The 22,173-nt window shown below is 43.7% G+C and overlaps 1 protein-coding gene across 2 annotated transcripts in view; it reads right to left on the bottom strand.

Moving 5' to 3' along the window:
* The window catches only part of heatr5a (HEAT repeat containing 5A), a 78,913-nt gene extending 64,610 nt beyond the window's left edge, over positions 1-14,303 (bottom strand). Inside the window, exon 1 of one of the 2 annotated variants that reach the window (XM_062968242.1) lies at positions 14,053-14,303. The gene's annotated coding sequence lies outside the window, so the exon portion shown is untranslated. The remainder of the gene's footprint in view (positions 1-14,052) is intronic. The other variant, XM_008103399.3, reaches the window with a different exon arrangement.
* Positions 14,304-22,173: the final 7,870 nt, after the last annotated feature.

Here is a 22,173-nt window from a genome sequence, read left to right on the forward strand (position 1 = left end):
TGGAAGACAAGCCTCCTGCAGGTGCAAAGGCTCAATTTCTGGCTGGGATAGTTCCTTTTCTGGCTGAAATGGTGGAAAACCCAAGTTTTCCTCTTCATCATTCACAACAGCACTAGGAACGGGACTACATGGCCCATGAGTCATCACACTATCCCCCTCCTCAAGCCCCCTCTCAAACTGGGACTCTCTCCCCGAGGCGCGAGGCCGCGGCTTGGCGGGATAGGTCAGATGGAAGCGGCGGGTTAAATCGGGGGCATGGACTGTGGAAGCGTCTTCCCAAGAACGTTCCTCGGGGCCAAAACCCACCCAGTCCATGAGATATTGTAGGCGGCGGCGGTGAAAGCGAGAATCCAAAATGTCCTGAACCTCGAATTCCTCCTCCCCATCCACCAAAACAGGAGTGGGGGCCGGCCGGTCTGCATCAGGGCGCACACCTTCCGCCGGAAGGAGCAGAGAGCGATGAAACACTGGATGAATGCGCATAGAGCGCGGAAGTTGGAGTTTGAAAGTCACGGGGTTAAGTTGCGCCACCACTGGGTAGGGCCCAATGAAACGGGCATCTAATTTCCGGCAAGGGCGATGGGAGGGCAAAAAGCGAGTGGACAGAAGAACCCGGTCTCCTACCTTGATTTCGGGGCCCGGCTGGCGATGTTTGTCAGCGTGGCGTTTATAGTCCTCCTTGGCTTGGTCCAGTTGCTGGAGCAAAAGTTGTTGCACCGCTGTGAGTTCCTGCAGCCAGTCCTCTGCTGCGGGAACTTCTGACGTTTCAATGACAGGAGGAAAGAAACGTGGATGGAAGCCGTAGTTTGCAAAGAACGGGGTTTCTTTAGTTGAAGCCTGGACCCCATTGTTGTAGGCAAACTCTGACAGCGGTAACAGGGAAACCCAATTGTCCTGCTGGTAGTTCACATAACAGCGAAGGTATTGTTCCAAAGTGGCATTGGTGCGCTCAGTTTGCCCATCCGTTTGGGGATGGTGAGCCGAAGATAAACGAGAGTCTATGCCCAATAGTTTTTGTAGTGCTTTCCAGAACCGAGAGGTGAATTGGGACCCACGGTCTGTGACCAAACTCTTGGGCAATCCATGTAATCTGAAAACATGTTGAAGGAATAGATCTGCAGTCTCTTTGGCCGTGGGAAGGCCATCACAGGGAATGAAATGGGCTAACTTGGTAAAAAGGTCCACCACCACTAGGATCGTGGTGAATCCACAGGAAGGTGGTAGATCAGTGATAAAATCCGCAGAGATTATTTCCCATGGGTGGGATGGGGTAGGGAGGGGATGCAGAAGCCCTGAGGGTCTTTCCCTTCTTGTCTTGGAGCGCTGGCATACTGGGCAGGTGTTGACATATTTCTCCACATCCTTGCGGATCTTGGGCCACCAGAAGTCTCTTAGGATCAAATGCATGGTTTTGAATAGTCCGAAATGCCCTGCTGGCTTGCAGTCATGACACAGACGAAGTGCTTTTTCCCTGCCCGGTCCTGGGGGAATGTAAACATGATTTCTATAGCAAAGTAGCCCATCCTTGAGCGAAAAGGGAAACCGTAGCCCTTGGCGAAGTTGGTCTTGTGCCCAAGCATCTGCTTGCTGACTAGCCCTGATTTCCTGAGCACAAAGGGGCCCTGGAGTAGAGGGAGTTGATTCAATGGGAGTGGATTTGGTGTTTCCCACTGTGAGCGTGGCAAAGTTCTCGGGTTGTAGCAGCTGGGACTCAAAGGTCTCCTTGCGCCCTGCAGCGTATTCCGGTTTCCGTGACAGGGCATCTGCTTGCTTGGTCTGGGCTGGGGTTACATAATGAATTTGGAAGTTAAAACGTTCAAAGAATAAAGCCCAGCGTTGTTGCCTCTGATTTAGCTTGCGGGCAGTTCTTAGATGCTCTAGATTCCGATGATCAGTATGGACTTCAATGGGATATTTGGCCCCTTCTAACCAATGTCTCCAAGTTTCAAAGGCTGCCTTTATGGCCAAAAGTTCTTTTTCCCAAATAGTGTAATTTCTCTCTGGTGCAGTCAATTGACGGGAATAAAAGGCACAAGGATGGAGATGATCTCCCACTGGTTGTAGGAGTACAGCCCCAATCGCCACATCGGAGGCGTCCGCCTGCACGACAAAAGGGGTTTCAGGATCTGGATGCTGAAGGATTGGCTGGGACGTGAATAATTTCTTTAGTTGCTGGAAACCTTTCTCTGCTTGATCTGTCCAGCGGAAAGGCTGTTTCCCACGGATGCAGCTGGTGATTGGGTCAGACCAGCGGGCAAAGTCTGGAATGAACTTGCGGTAGTAGTTCGCGAACCCCAAGAATCGTTGCACCTCTTTCTTGTTGGTTGGCGCCCGCCATTCCAATACTGCTGTGACCTTTGCCGGGTCCATGGTGAGCCCTAGTGGCGAGACACGATATCCCAGGAAATCTACCTCTTGTAGATCAAAAGCGCATTTTTCCAACTTGGCATAAAGTCCGTGGTCCCGCAATCGTTGTAACACCATTCTGACGTGATTCTCATGTTCTGATTGTGATCTAGAAAACACCAAAAAATCGTCCAGGTAGATAATCAGGAACCGATCTAGATAATCCTGAAAGATATCGTTAACAAAATGCTGGAACGTTGCGGGAGCTCCACATAAACCGAAATTCATAACCAGGGTTTCGAATAAACCGAATTTTGTCTGGAAGGCAGTCTTCCACTCGTCCCCTTCCCTGATGCGAACTAGATTATAAGCTCCTCGAAGATCCAGTTTGGTGTAAACTTTAGCCCCTCGAAGCCGGTCTAAGAGGTCTGAGATCAAAGGCAGGGGATACCGGTTTCGTTTAGTGATATTGTTCAATGCTCTATAGTCCACCACCAAGCGTAGGTCCCCTGACTTCTTTTTCACAAACATCACTGGGGAAGCGGCTGGGGATTGAGAGGGTCTGATAAACCCCTTGCGGAGGTTTGTCTCTAAGAACTCCCTGAGAGCTTCTTGCTCTGGTTCAGTCAGGGAGTAGAGGTGTCCTCGCGGAATCGGGGCCCCCTCCACCAAGTCAATGGCACAGTCATAAGGTCTATGTGGGGGTAGTCTCTCGGCTTCTTTTTCATTGAATACATCCCAATATTCTGAGTACTTCTTGGGCAAGGTGATGATGGGTTCAGCGTCTGTGGCATGGCATACCTTGGCTACAAGGCAATGGTTTTGGCAATATTTTGAAGCAAACTGCAGTTCTCTGTTGGACCAGGAGATGCTTGGGTCGTGGAGTGTCAGCCATGGAATTCCCAAAATCACAGGGAAGTGGGGAACCTCGGTAACAAAGAAGGAAATCTCTTCCATGTGTTCCCTTATCCACATTCTGGTGGGTTCCGACCACTGGCTTACTGGACCTGTCTTGAGGGGGCGGCCATCGATGGCTTGCACCACACGGGCGTTCTTGAAGTCGTGATATTGTAATCCCAGAGAGTCGGCATACTCTCTGTCAATGAAGTTGTTTGTGGCTCCTGAGTCTATCATGGCATGGACCATGACGGGTCCTTTTTTTACTGACCACAAGGTGACCACTAGAAGAAATAGGACCCCGGTTGGCGGCTCTTGAGTGGGTTTTTTGACCGGGTTGGCGAGCCTCTCTACGCCCGGTCGCTGGCTTCCCCCGCCGGCTGTGTGCCAGCCGCCTCAGACGTCTTCGTCTCCGTGGAGGACGCCGCCGCCAGACGAGCGGCGGGCTTCCCTTTGGCTGGACACTCTCTGGCAAAGTGGCCCCCGTTTCCGCAGTACCAACAGAGATTTAGGCGTTGGCGACGGGCCTTCTCGGCGGCATCTAATCTGGGACGCACATTGCCCAACTGCATCGGCACCTCCTCGCTTCCTCTGGGGTATGGGGCTGGTGGCGGGGGTCTCCACACTGGGCGCGGCTGGACGCCGGTGGGAGCGGGAGGTCTCGCTCCGGTCCTACCGCTCTGGCCTTGGATCCATTGTCTTCTGTTGGCAATCATGACTTCAGCTCGTAAACATTGATCAATGAGTGCTTCAAGAGAGTGTGGAGGATCCACCTTGGAGATTTCCTCCAGCATCTCGATGTTGAGACCCTCCCGAAATTGTCCTCTGAGGGCTATATCATTCCATCCGGTGTTATGGGCCAGCACTCGGAACTCGGCTATGTACTGGGACATGGGTCTGTCCCCTTGGGAGAGGCGCCGGAGTTTGTGGCCGGCTGCCTCCAAATTGTCCTCAATCCCCCAAGTCGCCTTAATGTGATCCAAGAATTGTTGCGCTGATCTTAGATGTGGGGAGTCTTGGTCGAACAGTGCCGTTGCCCAGTTGGCCGCTGGCCCGTCTAGGAGACTGTAGATCCATGCCACCTTGATGTCTTCTTGGGGAAACTCGGCATTACGGGCCTCTAGATAAGCCTGGCATTGGCGACGGAAAACATGAACCTTAGAAGCTTCTCCAGTAAACTTGGTTGGCAGCGCCAGGGCCGGGAGACGGATTCCGCGTTCCTTCAATCCCCTTATTTCTCCCTCCTGCGCATTGAGCTTATCACGGATGCGGTCCACTTCATCCTTGTCGATGGTGTAACTGAGTGGTTGGGCCCCCGGTCCGGCTCCGGTAGACATTCTGGCCTAGGTTAATTGGTGCTTAGGGTGGCGGAGTCAAACTGTCACGACCCAGGCTGCAGAGCTCCAATAACCATACACAGAGGCCAGAATCTATCTAATATCTTTATTAAGGAAATATATAAAGTTAATAAAAACAAGTATAGGAAATAGTCCAGAAGTAGACCTTTCAGGAAAGGTCAAAATTAGTCCAAAAAAGCAATGTCCAATATGAAATATTAAGGTCCAAAGTTGTAATCCAATAACCGAAACACTCACTTGCCAAGCAAGTGAGGGGAGATGACAAGGTCCTTTAGTCCATGAACTTGAGCAAGGCTAGGAAATAACTTGATTCTTGGCACACAAAGCTTGATTCAAGGCAACAAGGAAACGAGGAGCAAGAACAAGATCCGTGGTAATTACTTGGCGAGGTCCGGAAAGCAAGGCAAGATCCGGGGAGAAAACAAGGCTGAGAACGAAGGCTGAGAACAGGAACAAAGGCTTGAAAGCAGGAGTAGCTGTCCACACACGCTGCTCCGGTAGCTGACGAATTGACTCCGCAAGATTCCTTCGGGAGCAAGGAACCTAAATAGGCCTCGTTTTCCCACCAGAGAACACTTCTCTGGGGAATCAGAAACGAAAGTCAATCTCTGTGTCCAGATGTATGACTCCCTAAAATTTCTCATGGCAGCAGGCTTAATCATCTGAATGCTTTGCTGCAATTCTCAAGCTCCTGCGATTAGCTTGTTGCACTCCTTTTTGCTGGAGATAATAATTACGGCGCGAAAAAGGGGGAGAACTCGACTCAGGGCTTGTTTGGCAGATTTCTGGAAGACAAGCCTCCTGCAGGTGCAAAGGCTCAATTTCTGGCTGGGATAGTTCCTTTTCTGGCTGAAATGGTGGAAAACCCAAGTTTTCCTCTTCATCATTCACAACAGCACTAGGAACGGGACTACATGGCCCATGAGTCATCACAGGTTGTGTTGTTACAATTGGGAGGGAATGCTTTTGCATTGTGTTGTCAAATTTTGTATTTTGGGGCGTTTAGTTGTGTTATAGTCACGATGCGTTGTTGTGAGTTTTTTGGGTCCGGATTGTGGTTTTGTGGTGTAATTGTGTTGTTAGAACCGGGAGAAAAGGCTTTTGTGTTGTGTTGTCAAGTTTTGTATTTCTGAGGCGTTTAGTTGTGTGCCAAGTTTTGTATTTCTGGGGCGTTTAGTTGTGTTGTTATAGTCACGATGCATTGGTGTGAGTTTTGTGGGTCCGGATTGTGGTTTTGTGGTGTAATTGTGTTGTTAGAACTGGGAGAAAAGGCTTTTGTGTTGTGTTGTCAAGTTTTGTATTTCTGAGGCGTTTAGTTGTGTGCCAAGTTTTGTATTTCTGGGGCGTTTAGTTGTGTTGTTATAGTCACGATGCATTGGTGTGAGTTTTGTGGGTCCGGATTGTGGTTTTGTGGTGTGGTTGTGTTGTTACAACCGGGAGGCAAGGTTTTTGCGTTGTGTTGTCAAGTTTTATATTTCTGGGGCGTTTAGTTGTGTGCCAGGTTTCGTATTTCTGGGACGTTTAGTTGTGTTGTTATACTCACGATGCATTGTTGTGAGTTTTGTGGGTCCGGATTGTGGTTTTGTGGTGTGCTTGTGTTGTTACAACCGGGAGGGAAGGCTTTTGCGTTGTGTTGCCAAGTTTCGTATTTCTGGGGCGTTTAGTTGTGTTGTTATAGTCACGGTGCGTTGTTGTGAGTTTTGTGGGTCCTGTGTGGTTTTGTGGTGTGGTTGTGTTGTTACAACTGGGAGGCAAGGCTTTTGCATTGTGTTGCCAAGTTTTGTATTTCTGGGGCGTTTAGTTGTGTTGTTATCGCATGATGCGTTGTTGTGAGTGTTGTGGGTCTGGATTGTGGTTTTGTGGTGTGGTTGTGTTGTTGTAACCTGGAGGCAAGCCTTTTGCATTGTGTTGCCAAATTTTGTATTTCTGGGATGTTTAGTTTTGTTGTTATAGTCACTGCGCAAACAACTTTATCATTTTATATATATAGATATATATACATACACACACACACACATACATATATATGCATACACATACGCACGCGCGCACATACACACACTTTGGATAGCATAGGTAAGGGTTTGTTTTGCTGTCTGTGCCCCTGTTTGGAAGATTTCACCTCGCTTTCTTTTTTCATATGATAATTAGATTTTGAAAAATTTGGTTTGTTGTGGATTGGTGATAAAGTTTCAGCGGAGACACCTTTTTCCAATGATAATCCTTTCAGGAGTGAATTTCCCTTCTGAGGGGTAGATTTCTCTCACTTCCTGTTGACTCACTTCCGTTAACTATGAGTAGTTTGTAAGTCAAATGTTTGTAACTCAGGGACTGCTTGTACATATACATTCCTAATTGAGGCAAACTACAGAAACCCAACCCCAAATGCTTCTCACCTTTCTTTCTAATTTATTCTAGCTAGTTCATATTGCCTGGTTTTCCATGAAATTCCACCTGTACATTTATTCCACCCTCTTGGCATTCTAATCAATTTAGAAGCATGGCTTTATACACATTTAATGATTCTACCTCTACTTAGCAAACTAAAAGGCAATGCAATGTTTCATTCTTACATCTGGCCTGAGTTTCTTCCAAATGTAAATTACTGTCTTTGCTTTCTTCTCAGTTCTTCTAGGGAAAAAGTCATAAGTCATACTGCTAAGTATGTTCATCCTTAAGAGCACTGAGCCTGAGCCAAAACACTGTCACAAAACTATTCAGCAGAACACAAACACTAACAAGTTTTCACCTCAGTTCATCAGCCCGATTTTAATCTTTAATGTCATAAGCAAAAACATTAGAATAGCTATGAAATCACATACAGTAGTACCTTCATACCCATGGAACTAAGTTACCTACCTGCATCTAACAAAATATGTTCTCTTGAGGAATTTTCTAGGGCATCCAGGCAATTCTATGGTATGTTTCTGCCACAGTGACATTTAATGATCTAGCAAATTCCTAAAGAGAATACATTTCTAGGTATTTTATAGGTCATTCAGGACAACTCTATGTTAAATTCTGGTAGAAGTCATGCATTTCAATAAAGTTTGCTAACATTCAGAAACATGTCTCCCATGGAAATAGGAGTCATACTGTATACTCAAAGTAAGGGAAAACAGAAATGTATCATAGAGGAGTATGGGACTGATTGTCTAAAGAAGAGAGTAGCATTTAATTGCAGGGCTCAACACCCCAATCTCCAGTTGGGCAGATTATGAAACAATTATTGGAAATCGCAGCAAGATTCCAGTAGTAAATATGACTGCGAAAGCATATATGTATTCAGAAATTAACCTCACTGAATACAGTTCAGTTGGCTATCTGGTAAGTGTGTATAGGATTGCAACCTAGATATGAAAGAATCATGTAACTGTAAAAGGACTCAAAACACCATTCATTCCAACCCTCTGTTGGTGCAGGAATCTAAGGAATCCGGATATGCAGAAGTCATACAGCTTCAGTTTAAAAGTCCTTCATTTATCCAGATAATTTATAGTCAGATCATTTTTGTAAAGTTTAGTTGATACTAGTTGCTTGCATGGCAGTGGCGTTGGCAGGTCTCGACCTAACAGAGAATTCCAAGAGTGGCAGACCCCCATTCTAACCCAGAATTGCAATCCCTATTAAGTACAGATCAACCATGGCCATAAGAGCAACTGCCACAGTCCTTTCTCACTGTTCTTGCCTTCCTACTACCAGCCTGGCTACCCCATCTCTCTCCTCCTCCCCTTTTCCTATCCTGTACAAGAGTGTTAATTGAGAGAACACAAACAGACCCCTTCCTCCTACTCCAGGCCCAGTCACCCCACCAGTTTGATTTCTATCCAGCGAAATCAATGTTAGCAAAATAGCTACGAGTCTCCTTTTAGATGCTTTGAGTCTCCTTGTGGAGAGAAAAAGCAGGGTATAAATAAACACTATTATTATTATTATTATTATTATTATTATTATTATTATTATTATTGTGCGGTTTTCTGGCATTGTATATTTCTGCCGCTTCTGTGACTGTTCATTTGTATTTTGATTCCGTAGCCCACTTGTCGATGGATGTCCAGAATCAGCAGCATCCACCGCGCTCCTTTTTATCCTGGGCGACGACCGAGCCAGTATAGACTTCGTTTTGGTTTGATTTTCCGTAATGCTAATGGGTTAGCAGACCCCTTTCTTCATTATGTCTTAAGGTACAATGCAGAAAACATGACTTTGAAATTAAGTCAAGGTTATTCCCTTCCCTGTTTTCAGCAACATTCTCCTTGCAGAGCTGTAACACTAGCACATATTTTTGTTGTCTTTTTGTTGCCTATCTTAACATTGACTTTGGATTTTTTTAATGGCTCCCTGACTTTCAAAACATACACACACACATACAGTATTCATGGTTGGAGAGTTGTGTCATAGACAGTGTGGTCAGAGAATAATTTAAACCAGAAAGAACTGGCAATTGATACTGATTATTCAGTATCATTAATGAGAAACACAGTTTGAGACTAGGAAAGCTAACATGTGACTGCTGAGATCCTACACTGTATTAACATCATGTAAAATCCTTTGGTACAGTTACATTATGTCTGTACAGGTTGAGCATCCCCTTATCTGAAATCCAAAACATTTCAAAATCCAAAATTGTACACATGGGTGGCTGAGATAGTGGCACCTTTGCTTACTGGTGGTTCAATGTACTCCAACAATGTTAAATGCACAGATTTATTTAAAATATTGCCTAAAATTATCTTTAGGCTATGTTTATAGGATATCTATGGAACATAAATGCATTTTGTGTTTAGACTTGGGTTCCAACTCCAAGATTATGTACATATATGTCAAATTCCAAAATTTATAAAAATCCAAAATCCCAAACGCTTCTGGTCCCAAGCATTTAGAGTAAGGCATACTCAACCTGTACTGAATACCAACATAGCACAACATATGCAGATCAATGGTTATTACTCATGGTGAAGAATTTACTGTGTAACTGCAATGCATAATGGCAATGTGCATTCTCAAGCTATTCTGTGCCTTTTAGTGTGCTACAACACGAGCAATAGTCCCACAAACACAACTTTACTAATGCCGCTTTCTGCAGGATACAACTGTGTAGTCCGTTGTCCAAAAATATAATTTTATATACATAGTACAACTTGCCTGGATATATCAATAACAGTATGACAGATGTAGTGTGATAAGAATCCTGATTCAAACCATCGCATCCTTCTCTTAAATCTTTACTGTTCTTTTAATGTTTCACACATAAAATACTCTTCATTCCTACTGAGAGAAACATGTTGTATCCACAAGCCTCCAAGACATTGTAACAGAGCTTTTCCGGTCCTTATTTTGATATATTCCTCATGAATGTGTATGTGTTCAGTAATCTCTAATAACCTTCTAATACAACATGCTATAAATAGGCTGTCTTTGAAGAACCTCTGGAAACTGCAATTAATTCAAAATATAGCTGCTAACTAGGACTGAATACTGCAGCCATATCTTGCTGGTGTTTGATTATAGCAAAGAGAGTTTTTCAACATCTAGGCACTCATATTTGGAACATTCCTTGCAGGCAAGCTAGCCTAGAACCTACTTTGAGGCCATATTAGCAGCAGATCTCAGACTTCTCCAAGGCTTTTGAAATAGCCTTTGCTGCATGCACTTAATCTACTAGGCTTAAATTTATCTTTAATCTAAAGGTGTTTGTTTCTGAAGTTTTACTGTTTTATGTGGTTCTTGTATTGTTGATGATATTCTAGTATAATAGCATTTGTAATGAAATGGGCTATTTTATTGTTGTGTTCCTTCAACTCATGGCAATCCTAGGGCAAACATATTATAGGGTTTTCTTAGCAAGATCTGTCAGGAGGGGGTCTGCATTTGCCTTCCTGAGGCATGACTTGCCCAAACTCACCCTGGGGGTTTCCATGGCCCAGTGCAAATTTGAACCCTACTCTAACACTCAAATCACTATATCATGTTTGTTTAGAACTAACTATAACACTAACAAAGTTACATAAATGAGCAGGACTTTTATCTATGTACATCCAAGTAAGTGTAAGATCATAGAGCATCTAATGTGTATCAGCAGGGTGTTTAAAAATGTCAGAAAGTTTTTCTGAAATCTTTAACTAAGGAAAATATCCTAAGGCAGTGCTTCTTAAACTGTGAGTCCTGACCCCAAATGGGGCCCTAGCTCAATGTTGGGGTCCCAGTTTTTTCCCCTAAGTATTACCTAGTGGCTGTTTCAGACATTTATCGATAACATTTACTAAATCAGCGTTTGCAAGGCTTGCTAAACAGGCTGAGCTTCCTTTTCATGAAATGTAGCTGAAGTATCTTCTGCAGATTTCAATTAACGGAGAGCAACCCAGATTTGCTCATTCAGGCTTTAAAAAGGCTTCTAATTGGAGCAAATTACAGGGCGCGTTCAACGCCTCTGTTTAAGGAGCTCCACTGGCTGCCGTTTACTTTCCGGGCCCAATTCAAGCTGCAGGTTATCACCTACAAAGCCCTAAACGGTTTGGGACCCACCTACCTTAGAGACCGCATCTCCCCCTACGAACCCGCACGTTCTCTTCGCTCGTCGGGGGAGGCCCTTCTCTCGCTCCCACCACCCTCGCAGTCGCGGTTGGTGGGGACGAGAGAGAGGGCCTTCTCCGTCGTGGCCCCCCGGCTTTGGAACTCTCTTCCTAGAGAGATCAGGCAGGCCCTTACCCTCCTCTCTTTTCGTAGGAGCTTAAAAACCTAGCTCTTCCAAAAGGCCTTTGATACCTAATTTGTTGTTGGACTGATCCATCTGCCCATTTTATAATAGCCCCCATTTTGAGATGTTGCCAATGCTATTTTGCATTTTGCTATTTTGATTCTGGGCTGCTGGGCTGTATTTTGGGCTGCTGTGAGTTTTCCGGGCTGTATGGCCATGTTTCAAAGCATTCTCTCACAGAAGGTTTCCCCCAGGCAGGAAGCAGCCAGGCTTTGAAGATGCAAGGCTATTCAATGCTAATCAAGCCGTCCAATTGCAACATTCACACTTGCCTCAGGCAGGCAATAGTTCTTTCTCTCACCCTGAACATTCCACAGATATATAAACCCCACTTGCCTGGTTTCCAACGGTCCTCACAACCTCTGAGGATGTCTGTCATAGATGTGGGCAAAACATCAGGAAAAAATGCTTCAGGAACATGACTATACAGCCTGGAAAACTCACAGCAACCAAGTGATTCCGGCCACGAAAACCTTCGACAACATTCTATGGATTCTGTTTACATGAATTCTACAGCCAGAGATTCATAAATCATGGACATTTGAGGTGAAATAAACCACAAGGACCATCCAGTCCAACACCCTGCCGTGCAGGAAATTACAACCAAATCATTCCTGACAGATGGCCATCCAGACTTTTCTTCAAAACCCTCAGAGAAGGAGACTCCACATGCCAAAACAACAAACAGCTCTTACCAGCCAGTGCCTGAAAATATTCCAATTTTCCTTCTCAAAAGCAAACAATGTTTTGCTATTTTATATATGGGATGACGTTTAACCATACCACTGTGTAACAAAAATAACAACAAAACAACAACAGTTATTCCGCTAAGCAGTTTGGCAGTGGGATATGTTGCATTGAAGAGTGGTGGAATATCTTTTTCTGGAAATTTTTAAGCAAAGGCTGGATGTTCATCTGCTGGGAGTGATTTGATTGTGTGTTCCTGCATGCCAGAATGTGGTTAGACTGGATCATCCTTGTGACCCCATCCAACTTTATGAACAACAGTAATAAATGGGAATTAAGCATCCATGGAGGATCCTGGAACTACACCCCAGTGAATACCAAGGGTAATAATAATAATAATAATAATAATAATAATAATAATAATAATAATAATATATTTATTCTTATAACTCGCCTTCATCTCCCCGAAGAGACCCGGGGCAGCTTACAAATGGACCAAACCCAGAATAAACAGAAATCAAGGAACAAAATTAAAACACATAACAAAAACAATATAATTAAAACCATTAAAACCGAGAAAATAAAAGCATCATAAAATACATCAATCAACATCACAAAAACGAAAAATTGATCTATTAAGATTTGCAAATGAAGGTCAGTGCTTGTGCAAAATGCTATCTATTTTACACATGCTCTCTCTCTCTCTCTCTCTCTCTCTCTCTAGAGAGAGGGAGACATACTGAACAAATTGGGAAACAGCCTTTTTGCTCATCACTAAACACACTGATAGAGCCTGACAGGGATTGCATCTGTACTGTTGAATGAATGCAGTTTGATACCACGTTAATTGGTGCCAGTGCTCTTTGGCTAAAGACCTTATAAAACTGTAACTCCTATGATCTCATAGCATTACGGAATGGTGGTTACAAGTGGTTTCAAACTGCGTTCCTCTATGGCAGTGGTTTTCAACCTGTGGGACCCCAGATGTTTTGCCCGACAACTCCCAGAAATCCCAGCTGTTAGGATTTCTGGGAGTTGAAGGCCAAAACATCTGGGGACCCCAGGTTGAGAGCCCCCGATGGCGCAGTGGGTTAAGCCCTTGTGCCAGCAGGACTTATGACTTGAAAGTTGGGTTGCTGACTTGAGGGTTGCCGGTTCGAATCCAACCCGGGGAGAGCGCGGATGAGTTCTCTCTATCAGGGCCAGCTAGCTCCATGCGGGGACATGAGAGAAGCCTCCCACAAGGATGGTAAAAACATCAAAACATCCAGGCGTCCCCTGGGCAACGTCCTTGCAGACGGCCAATTCTCTCACACCAGAAGCGACTTGCAGTTTCTCAAAAAAAAAAAAAAAGTTGGGAACCACTGCTCTATGCTGCTAGGAATTGTGAGAGCTGAAGTCCAAAACACCTGGAGGGCCCAAGTTCGCCCATGCAGGGAGTAAGCAAACCCTCCTCTTTGAACTGGTATCCAGGGAAACAAATCTAGGAAACATATCCTGGGGAGCCTCTTTTCTCCCCTGTCATTATTTTCAGGGAAGCTTCCTGACAGGTTGCCTCCCTCCCAAACCATCTCCTTTGGGATACACCCAATCAGTACGAAGACATATATATCCCTTTCTCCCCAATAAAAATAAAGTTGCAGACTTTTAGTGCCCTGGAAAAGGCGTGGGCAAATTTGGGCCCTCAGGGGGTTTTGGACTTCAACTCCCATCATTCCTCACGGCCTCAAGCGGCTGAGGGGGAAAAGGAAAGGGCCTGAGGCCGTGAGGAATGATGGGAGTTGAAGTCCAAAACCCCCTGAGGGCCCAAGTTTACCCATGGCTGTTCTAGAAGAGTATTATATTGAGGAGTTCGACTCATTAACTGCAGTGGCATCCTGGAAGAAGCTGTGCTTTGCTGAGGTATCTCTTGGGAACGGACAACTACAACTCCCAGGGTTCCACAGCAGTTGTTAAAAGCGGTATCAAACTGCATTCATACCACAGTGAGGACACAGCCTTACTTACTGCCTCGCAAAAGCCGCCTTTTTTCCCTCCTCCTCCTCACTGGAAGGCTTCTTGGCTGGCACAAAGAAAGGAGTGGGCTTCTTTCTTTCCTGGCCGGCCTCCCTGCAGCTGCCCCGGGAGGGAAGCCTCGTCGTCCTCCTCCTCCTCCTCACAGGGCGGAGTCCCTTCTTCTCCTTCTTCTTGCCTGACTCAGGGAAGCCCAAGCCTTCAATGAGGAGGAGAGGAGGGGCCTACGGTGGCGCCTTCGCCCTCCCTCCTTCGTTGCCCGCCTCCATCGCTCTCTCTTTTACACACAGGCTTGTCTAATCGGCCTCGGAGCCATCGAGCGGCCTACAAGGCCTCAGAAGGAAACCACCTTTCTACCCTCTAATAATTTAGTCGCGCATTCCGGTTCTATTTCAGCTCTTCGCTCATCTTATTGCATAACCGATTGGGAAATGCTGGACCACTCCACCAACTATCATGTCGGACTACACAGAGAAGCCATTGAAATCCACAAGCGTGTAGACAATTTCGACAGAAAGGAGGAAACCGTGAAAATAAAACAAAATCTGGCTACCAGTATTTTTTTTTAAAAAACCTCCAAAATCAGAACAGTAAGTACGGAACCACAATCTGAAAAAAGAGGAATTCCAGACATGACTCAATCAGGGGCAGCTAACGACTCTGAACAAAGGATTCCCCCCAGGCCAGGACATGAACTTTGCAAGGCCATTTAATGCTAATCAAGGTGATTAATTACAACATTCATAGAATCATAGAATAGTAGAGTTGGAAGAGACCTCATGGGCCATCCAGTCCAACCCCCTGCCAAAAAGCAGGAAATTGCATTCAAAGCACCCCCAACAGATGGCCATCCAGCCTCTGCTTAAAAGCCTCCAAAGAAGGAGCCTCCACCACAGTGTTTGTACATTGAGTTCCACTGCCGAACAGCTCTCACAGTCAGGAAGTTCTTCCTGAGGTTCAGGTGGAATCTCCTTTCCTGGCCTCCAACAGACAAGAGTTCTTTCCCCCACCCTGGACCTTCCACAGATACTTAAACCTTCCTTGCTTAGTTTCTCCATATACGTCATAACCTCTGAGGACGCCTGCCATAGATGTGGGCAATACATCAGGAGATAATACTTCTGGAACATCCCAGAAAACACACAACAACCCTATTGGGAAATAACTGTACAGTACCCAGTTTTTGTGCACATATCCGTTTGGCAAATGTGAATCTCCAGGAATATGTGAAGACCACCTTTTGAAAACCACTACTCAAGAAAAGCACGACCTTGTTAGAAGCCAACTCTTGATATTTACAAGCATTCATGTCATGGTACACAGGTAACTCAGCTGTTAAACTGATGAACCATGTCTTTGAACTGCCAAGGACAAAGACACCCCACTACAAAAATATGTATTTGGTTAGCTGAGGGTGGTTGTTTCTTTGCAGTTGTAATTGCCCAAAAGATACACACTCCCTTAAGACCTCTTAGTTTAAAATATGCACTCAGAGATTAAAAAACAAAAAAACTCTTATTTGAAAAATAACGTATCTTGTTTACTCATAAACATCTTGTATGGAACGGCCTCAGACTACGATTTCGGAATTGTGTGATTTTAATATTGAATGTGATGTTTTTAAGGGAGCCCCAGGTGGTGCAGCAGATTAAACCACTGAGCTGCTGAACTTGCTGACTGAAAGGTTGGTGGTTCAAATCCAGGGAGAGGGGTGAGCTCCTGCTGTTAGCTCCAGCTTTTGCCAACTTAGCAGCTCAAAAACATGCAAATGTGAGTACGTAGATCAATAGGTACTGCTTCAGCGGGAAGGTAACGGCGCTCCATGCAGTCATGCTGGCCACATGACCTAAGAGGTGTCTACAGACAACCCTGGCTGTTCAGCTTAGAAATGGAGATGAGCACCAACCCCCAGAGTCGGATGCGACTAGACTTAATGTCAGGGGAAAACTTTTACCTTTACACGAGGATGGTTGTTTCTTTGCAGTTGTAATTGACTTTAACAGTTAGAAACATATATGCCAGTTTATCGATTCTTCCTTTTTATACGATTCAATTTTATTTTAAACAATTCCTTGAAACATGCCCCTGAAAACAAGAACAAACACCAGTTTCATATTAAAAGAGTTATTTCCTCATTTTGATATAGATTAGATTTGACTGCTTTTCCCTCTAGATAACTACGTAGTAGCCATACACCAGATTAAATTTAAGAAACCACTTGAAGCCCTGAAGGTTTGTTTGTTCATACTTCAGTATAAATCCGAATGAATTCAGTGACTGGTATATAAAATATTTTTGGCTATATATTAACATCCTTCTTCTGCCGTATATATTTCAGCCATTTATGAATGGTCTAATGTTGCACTGGATAATATTGCAGAGTTTAAAAGAATTCTAGGTGTTAGCTTTCCATTGGCTCTGATTTAGGCTTTTGAAGAAGAAAGGGGACATTATTACTTAATGAGGAATAAGATCAGTAATTCTGATTATATACTATCCATGGATTCTGCATTCACCAGTGATGGCTTGAAAATATTCTGGGGGAAATCCAAAAAAACAAACCTTGAATTTGCCATGAGCCAATGATGTGCAGGTACACCTTGGTGTAGCTTCCTACTATTTCACAGATCCTCAGGCTCTCTTCAGCACTCATTGCAGTTCTTCGCCATTTTCTATAAAGAATGGCATTTTGCATCATTGTATGTAATAGGACTTGAGCATCCATGGACTTTGGTAACCATAGGGGCCTGGAACTAAACCCCAGCAGATACTGTGGATGCACTGTATTGATAATAAAGCCATATGGGATTATATCAAAAGCATATTGGAGGAGGGCAAATGTGGTCCCTATCTTTAAGAAGGGAGAAAAGAACGACCCAAACAATTACCGTCCGGTCAGCCTCACGTCGATACCAGGCAAGATTCTGGAAAAGATCATTAAAGAAGTGGTCTGCAAACACCTAATTGCTAGTTGCTAATAGTCAACACGGATTTACCAAAAACAAGTCATGCCAGACTAATCTGATCTCTTTTTTCGATAGAGATAGGGTTGATACAGGGAATGCCGTGGATGTAGCGTACCTAGATTTCAGTAAGGCCTTCGACAAAGTCCCCCATGACCTTCTGGCAAACAACCTAGTAAAATGTGGGCTAGACAAAACTACAGTTAGGTGGATCTGTAATTGGCTAAGCAAATGAACCCAAAGGGTGCTCACCAATGCGTCGTCTTCATTTTGGAAAGAAGTCACGAGTGGAGTGCTGCAGGGTTCTGTCCTGGGCCCGGTTCTGTTTAACATCTTTATTAACGATTTAGACGAAGGGTTAGAAGGCACGATAATCAAGTTTGCAGATGACACCAAACTGGGAGGGATAGCCAACACTCCAGAAGAAAGGAGCAGAATTCAAAATGATCTAAACAGACAAGAGAGATGGGGCGAAACTAACAAAATGAAGTTCAACAGGGACAAATGCAAGATACTTCACTTCGGCAGAAAAAATGGAATGCAAAGATAACGCCTGGCTAGACAGCAATACATGTGAAAAAGATCTTGGAATCCTTGTGGACAACAAGTTAAACATGAGCCAGCAATGTGATGTGGCTGCTAAGAAAGCCAATGGGATTTTGGCCTGCATCAGTAGGGGTATAGCGTCTAGATCCAGGGAAGTCATGCTCCCTCTCTATTCTGCCTTGGTCAGACCACACCTGGAACACTGCGTCCAATTCTGGGAACCGCAGTTGAAGGGAGATATTGACAAGCTGGAATGTGTCCAGAGGAGGGCAACTAAAATGATCAAAGATCTGGAGAACAAGCCCTACGAGGAGCGGCTTAAAGAACTGGGCATGTTTAGCCTGCAGAAGAGAAGGCTAAGAGGAGACATGATAGCTATGTACAAATATGTGAGGGGAAGTCATAGGGAGGAGGGAGCAAGCTTGTTTTCTGCTGCCCCGCAGACTAGGACGCGGAACAATGGCTTCAAACTACAGGAAAGGAGATTCCACCTGAACATCAGGAAGAACTTCCTTACTGTGAGAGCTGTTCGGCAGTGGAACTCTCTCTCCTGGACTGTGGTGGAGGCTCCTTCTTTGGAGGCTTTTAAACAGAGGCTGGATGGCCATCTTTTGGGGGTGCTTTGAATGCGATTTCCTGCGTCTTGGCAGGAGGTTGGACTGGATGGCCCATGAGGTCTCTTCCAACTCTAGTATTCTATGATTCTATGATTCATGGCTAGTATGCTGATCACAGAGAAGCCAACCCATTTCTATAAGAAAAAAAAATCTACCAGCAGGTTAAAAGTACGCTCCGTCTTATTTATGCAGTATAAGAAGACATCACAGAATGACTAACTGGGAGAAAGGTATTTCTAGCATAAACTAGACTACAAGCCAGTTCATCAGATGCATTATGGATTTTATGACTAGAAGAAATTACTGCTAGACATTTCTGTTAGTCTCAAAGTAGTCTCAATCACAGTGAGTCAAGATACTACTTGATTCTTGTATGTCTTTTTATGCTAAAACAGATTAACATGGCTGTTTTTTTAGAATACAATATTAACAAGAGATTATGGGTAATACAAGAGTACTACAAGACCCAGAACATAAACAACCTTCTTCTGAACCAACGTGTTCCTTCAGATATGAAAATACAGTATTTTCATTGCTCTGAGTGGATTCCCAAGGCTCAAGCCTCCTTGCACAAAGTATCATGATGTTTGTTTTTTTTAACTGAACTGAACTCCATTAAAGGAAGGAAAAATATCTGGACCACTGATTTTTTTTCACTTTGAAGATATTCCATAATGAACAAAAATAGCACTGACTAATGAGAAGCGGTTTTTGCCATCAGTATAGAAACTGGCTTTCAGTAAGGTTCCAGCAATAATGCATCATGCTTTTAAGCGTAATTGTTATTACAATGAGTAACAACTGTGGTCTTGATGTTGTGCCAAATGTACTGATGAAGCATGCACATCAGAAATCGTATAATCTTCTAAAATCCTTAAAAAGTGGGGTGGGGTACTCTTTTATCCCAGACCAGTAGTGTTACAATTCTGTAAAAAAAACAGGGCAGAAAGAAGTGGCCCTTTTGTGTTCGTTTTGACCAATGTTTTCATGATGAGGGTCATTTTCTACTTGCCCATATCACATACTGGGACATTGTTGCAGAATGGCCCTATCATTCATGCTAGCCCAGGCATGAACAAACTTCGGCCTTCCGAGTTTTAGAATTAAATTAACACAATTCCTAACAACCAGTAAGCTGGCTGGGATTTCTGGGAGTTGAAGTCCGAAGCACCTGGAAGGCTGAAGTTGGCCCATGACTGCACTAGCCAATACAGGCAGGTTCTATAGGTTTGTTCACACACACACACACACTTTGGATAGCATAGGGATGGGTTAACACCACTGTGGTGTTTGTTTTGCTATCCATGCCCCTCTTCAGAACATTTTACCTCACTTTCTGTCCTTGTGAGAATTGGATTTTGAAAATTTTGGCTTGTTGTGAAAACAAGGATTGGTGATAAAGCTTCAGCGGAGACCCCTTTTCCCCATGATAACTCTTCCAGGAGTGGATTTCCCTTCCTGTTCTCTCACCCACATTCTTAGCTATGAGTTGTTTGTAAGTCAGATGTTTGTAACTCAGGAACTCCCTGTACAATAAATTCTTACTTAATAGCAAGTAAAATGGGCCTCTGGCACTGATTCTGGGGCCCAGAGATGTTCATACAGCAGCAGACCGTCTTTATGTAACTTGCTACCAAGGTATGTATGCCCTGATTTTCAAGATGTTAAAATTGGTTCAGAAACATATTAACGGAATCAGTGTAGATGCCACAGAGCTCCTGATACTGAAACAAACTTCGATATAGATAAATGACAAGGAGAACAATGGTGGTTCGGTGAAAATGAGAAGACTTTATTTAAAAAGAGTGTAATTGTTAGAAACTGACATATGCTTGTAATCCCAAAGTGAACTGTGAATTTGCCTTTAACATTTTAAATTAAGTAACTCAAGTTGCACCCTAGCTATACCAGCACTTGTGACCAATTTAGAATAGAATTACGCTCATTGTACTCCAATTAAGATATAACCTCCCAGTTTCTGACAGTTTTAAAATAGGCTATTCTGTTAGAAATAGAGAAGCACTAAATACAGTGCAGATGAGGACAACACCCTGTTATTAATGTTTCCATAATACCACTCCCCATCTTCATCCATAATCTAAAATGTGTTACAATCTCCTTTTAAAAATGGCACATATTAACACCCTAAGCTCCTTACATTCTCAGTTTTAGTCTGTACTTATTTAAGGGGGATGTACTGTGACCGATACTGAAGTATGATTAAAATGGGCATGAATTACTATGGTTAAATTCAGAGCAGTCAAGCAGAATTAATTAAATGTACCAATTAAATTAACTTGTTCAATGAATATATTTATTTTTACATGTTGTTTCCAAGAGAATAACCCCATTACAGGCAGTTCCCAAAAGTTACAAATGAGCTGGGATCTGTAAGTTTGTTCTTAGGTTGAATTTGTTTGTAAGTCAGAACAGGTACATTTTTAAGTGTAACTCCAGTGAAATATATCGATATATTAGCTTTGGATAGCATAAGAAAGGGCTAACGTGTGGTATTCGTTTTGCTCACTGTGCCCGTTCAGTAGATTTCACCTCTTTCTGTCCCTGTGATAATTTGATTTTGAAAAAAATGGCCTGTTGTGGAAACAAGGATTAATGATAAAGCTTCAGTGGTGCCCCCTTTCTCCAGTGATAACACTTTCAGGAATTGATTTACCTTCTGAGGGGTAGATTTCTCTCACTTCCTGTTGTCTCACCCCCATTTGTAACTATGAATTGTTTGTAAGTTGATTGTTTGTAACTCGGGAACTGCCTGTATAAGGAACAAGGAAATTCTTTAGCCATCAAAATCCCTCATGGATTTACCTCAATACATATTGGAATACAGGAACTGTAACTTCATTCTCATCAAGGTGAATCCAAATATTTGAAATGGTAAAAAGCAAAGTAGGGGGGTCCAATTGTGTTATTAAGTAGTTCCATCAGCAGAAAAAGGAGAAGGGATGTGTCCTTCCCTGAAATTCTGCATTTCCCAGTCTCCAGTAAACTCTCAAAACCTTCTCTGGGGAGACAGGAAGCCTCCAGAGAAAATATGCAAGCAGTGCAGAGAATGAAAGTCCTGTCATGCTAGTGGGCATATCCAATGAGTCACTGGATTTAGGTCATAAAACCAAAGAGGATACAACATAAATTATTTCTCTTCTTCTAAGAGTGACCTGGTTTCATTGTTCAGTTCAATAGCAGCTTACCTTTTTGTAGGCTGCAGCAGAAAATACAAATATCTCGGCCAGTGGAAGTTAAAGATTCAATACAATCAATTTACCACAAACAAGCTGCCTGCCTGTATGGCAGTTAGTTTTTACTTTTCAAGCCGGGAATGCTTGAGATGGTGGGATTTGGAAAAGGGTGTGTAAGTTTCCAGGCATTCAGGAAGAATGGAATTTAACAAAGTGCCTCAGTACCATTGCAGACTCTTCTGGAGATCTATTCCACTTATTGACCCAAACCAGGGAGATGAAGGATCCAGAGAAAGATATTAGACTGGAGATCAGAAGAGACTGTAACTCTTTCTGTGCTCCCCTTGGTGTTTATTATGCCATAGTGTACATTTTTAATCATATCACAACATGGTAAAAAGAGAATGCTGTGAAACATAACTTATACAATTGTTTACTGTTGTTAGAATCATAGAATCGGAGTTGGTAGAAACCACAAAGGTCGTCCAGTCCAACCTCCTGCGATACAGGAACACACAGTCAAACAACTCCCGACAGCCTCTACTTAGAAACTTCCAGAGAAGGAGATTCCACCACACTCCAAGGAAGCATTCCATTGTCAAATAGTTCTCTGTCATGAAGCTCTTCCTAATGTTTAGGTGGAATCTTCCCCCCCCCCCTGCAATTGGAATCCATTGCTGTGTCCTAGTCTCTAGAACAGCAGAAACAAGCTTTCCCCTTCTCAATAAGGCATTTAAACATGGCTATTGTCAGAACCCTGGCAGCTGGGCACCAATAACCTTACACAGAGGCCAG

The sequence above is a fragment of the Anolis carolinensis genome, chromosome 1 (genome assembly GCF_035594765.1).
Source record: "Anolis carolinensis isolate JA03-04 chromosome 1, rAnoCar3.1.pri, whole genome shotgun sequence".
NCBI lineage: Eukaryota > Metazoa > Chordata > Lepidosauria > Squamata > Dactyloidae > Anolis > Anolis carolinensis.